The sequence below is a fragment of the Eptatretus burgeri genome, chromosome 14 (assembly GCF_056783735.1).
Source record: "Eptatretus burgeri isolate ZD-2024b chromosome 14, Ebu_testis_v1, whole genome shotgun sequence".
Classification (NCBI taxonomy): domain Eukaryota; kingdom Metazoa; phylum Chordata; class Myxini; order Myxiniformes; family Myxinidae; genus Eptatretus; species Eptatretus burgeri.
Window position 1 is genome coordinate 37558432 of NC_140974.1, and position 3632 is coordinate 37562063.

The 3632-nt window shown below is 38.1% G+C and overlaps 1 long non-coding RNA gene across 1 annotated transcript in view; it reads right to left on the reverse strand.

Moving 5' to 3' along the window:
- Nucleotides 1-3154: 3154 nt before the first annotated feature.
- Nucleotides 3155-3632, reverse strand: part of LOC147012980 (uncharacterized) — a 2286-nt gene continuing 1808 nt past the window's right edge. Inside the window, exons 2-3 of the long non-coding RNA XR_015051139.1 lie at nt 3617-3632; nt 3155-3327 (exon numbers count right to left, since the gene is read on the reverse strand). The exon at nt 3617-3632 is cut by the window's right edge and continues 42 nt beyond it. This is a non-coding gene — a long non-coding RNA (uncharacterized LOC147012980). The remainder of the gene's footprint in view (nt 3328-3616) is intronic.

The following is a 3632-nucleotide window of genomic DNA, read 5'->3' on the forward strand; positions in this document are numbered from 1 at the left end:
CCCTTGTTTATCTCATGAAAACAGAAAAAACAGGATTATATATAATAAGTAAGGAAATACAAAATGATTTAACTATGGGAAGATGGGGAGGTGTTTCGTGCCATAATATTATTCTAACATATATTTCTAATACATAAATGACAGCAAGAAGGCTTCAAGAAAATTATCATTTCTGTGTCCAAGCATACCTTCAAGAAAAGGGTATTCGGTATTTTAATAAATATGTTCTACAACATAAGAATGAGGTATTTTCAATAAAAGATTGGCATTATGCTGATGTTGATAAACCGACAACTTTAGATTTAATTAGAATGTTAAATAATGAAAAAATTATAAAGTTAAGAAAAGGTAAGGCTCTTTTAGAAATTCAAAAGAAATTTTATTGGTTTCCTGTTGTAAAAAAAATTATTTTGGATACAGGAATAACAAGAAATCCTGATGAATATATGTATAATATTCTATGGGGTGTAAGCGATTCAAGGATAGTAAGGGATGAGGAAGGAGTTGAAGAAGAGAGGGAAGAGGAGGAAAAGGAGAAGAGGGAGAAGAAAGAGAAGGAGGAAAAAGAGAAGAGAGAGAAGGAGGAGAGGGAGAAGAGAGAGAGGGAGGAAAGAGAGAAGAGAGAGAGGGAGGAGAGGGAGGAAAGAGCGAGACAAAATAAATATCAAAATATGGAAACCAGTGAGATTAAAAAAAGATTAAGGGTATTACAGAAAATAACTCAACCCACCGAGGAGGAAAAGAAAGAATTGACAAGTCTATTTGCAATACTTTCGGCAAGACTATTGGCATCGACAAGATATGGATTTTAATTCAAGTTTTTCATTTTTTTTTTTCTTAAATAAATGGAGGAGAGAGTGAAGGCATTTCTAAGGATTCTTTATGTTTTAAAAATCAAGATTCAAATGTGCATGTTGGAAACTAAAAAGGTTTTTGCACTCTGCAGGAATTTTTCTCATAAATAAATGAGTTATTGTCTCAAATGTAAAAAGAAAACTAATACTAAAAATATTTCATATATTAAAAGTAAAAATAACAGGGTTATACAAAAAGGTATATGTTCGGTGTGTGGTTCAAAAAAAAAATCAATTTATCTCCCAACACAAACTAGGAGGAGATATCCAAAAGTTTTTATCAGGAAGTAAATTTACAACTACTGGAATACCAGGGGAATTACATCTTCCAGGGTATTCTTTCTGTGGCCCAGGCACAAACTTGGATAAAAGATTAGATGAGGCAGACAATCCTAAATCCTGGAGTAAGCCTATCAATAGAGTTGATGAAGTGTGCATGAGACACGATATTGATTATGGGAATACCACAACGTTGGAAGAAAAGCATGAAGCCGATAGAGAAATGTTGTATAATTTGTCTCTGATACAAAATCCAACCTTGAGAGAAAAAGTTGATCGGTTCATTGTGAAGAAGATGATCAGTGCTAAATTGAAACTTGGACTTGGAAATTCAAAAAACTTATAGGCTCTAATGATGCCATTAAGACTGAAGAGCAATTAGCTGATGAATTACATAAACCAATATTCACAAAGTTTCAGAGAAGGAAAGTTTATTCCAAGGAAGTAGATTATATCTGGTCTGCTGATTTGATTGAACTCAATAATGATAAGGGGTACAAGTATGCTTTAACCGTTATTGATTTGAGGAGTAGATATGCGTGGGTTGTACCATTAAAAAACAAAACAGGTAATACTCTTATGTTAGCCTTCCAACAGATATTTAATAAAAGTAAGAGAAAACCTAAAAAATTGTGGACTGATGAGGGTAGGGAGTTTTATAACAAGACATTTATGAATTTTCTAAAAAATAACAGTATTACATTATACAGTACCTTTAATGAAGGGAAGGCAGTTGTTGTTGAACGTTTTAATCGTACCTTAAAAGAGAGACTATATAAAAAATTCACACAACTCGGTTCACAACAATGGTCATCTTTTATTCAAGATATTGTGGATAAGTACAATGACACGATTCACACGTCAACAAATATGAAGCCATCAGAAACATTTACAAAATTAAAATATGAAAAAGAGATTAATGTCAGAAAACCTAAGTTCAAAGTTGGTGATATCGTAAGAATATATAGGTGGAAATCTCATTTTGAAAAAGGTTATACGAAAAGATGGACCAACGAGCTTTTTAAAATTGTTGATGTAATAGATACGGTTCCTTGGACTTATAAGATATATGATTTGGAAGGGGAAGAGATTTTAGGTTCATTTTATTCACAGGAATTACAAAAGACAAAGATAAATTGAAATTTTTTGACTCCGCCCCTTTTTGGCTCCACCCACACAAGCCCCCGCCCACACAAGCCCCGCCCACACAAATCCCACACAAACCCCACCACACACCCCCCCACAAGCTCCAATAAATTGAAATTTTTGACTCCGCCCCTTTTTGACTCCGCCCACACACGCCCCTCCCACCGAAGCCCCGCCCACACAAACCCCACACAAGCTCCACACAACCTCCACACAAAAACTCCACACAAGCTCCACACACACAAACCCCACACAAGCTCCACCCATATTCATCATATTCACATAATTAGTGATTAGTTAATTAGTTCCCCACACACACAACATGTTTATTTAATTAAAAAATTATCCACCCATCCACACAAGCTCCACTCATCCACCCATCCCCCATCTCTCCACCCATCCATTTATCCACATAAGCCTCATCCACATTCACCCCTCCCACACAAGCTCCACCCACATAAGCCCCTGCCCATATAAACCCTGCCCACATAGACCCCTCCCACATAACCCCTGCCTACACAAGCTCCACACAAAAACTCCACACACATAGACCCCTCCCACACAAGCTCCACCCACATAAACCCCCGCCCACACAAGCCCCACCCACACAAGCCCCACCCACACACACCCCGCCCACACAAGCCCCTCCCACACACACCCCACCCACACAAGCCCCCCACCGAAGCCCCGCCCACACAAGCCCCGCCCACACAAGCCCCACCCCCTCATCCCCCTGTGCGCCCCACCTTTGACCCACCACCTCCCTCATCCCACCCCCACCCTTCCCCACACACACACATGGGGAGGGGAGGGATGGGATGAGGGGGTGATGGGTCATTGGGGGAGCGCACCTACCCCCCTCCCCCCCCAACCCCCCCCTTTACATCTCTTTTATTCTTTTCTTGTAATTCAGAATCAAGTAATTGTAAACAAAACAAATATAATTTATTAATATTGAAAATATTAAATATTCATTTGCGAGAATGTACAATCTTTCCCAGCAATCTTCTTCAGATGCCTTGTGATTTCGAAACTCAGACACCATATTCTGTTTTGAAACAAAAAGTGGATAATAATTAGGTTCTATAAAGATAATTACATGGTAATATGAATAAGCCTCGTTGACCACTGAATTAACACACCAGGAGCCTGTCATCCTTTCAAGGTCAATAAAATGAATTCCAGTGTACTGACAAAACCACGTCCAAACTAATGATGCAACCAACATAAGGCGACATTCTAAAGAGAGAGTGATATTAATAATAATTCAGAAATATTTACCTCCAGAAAATCATGTGTTGTACGAGTGATATTAATAATAATTCAGAAATATTTACCTCCAGAAAATCATGT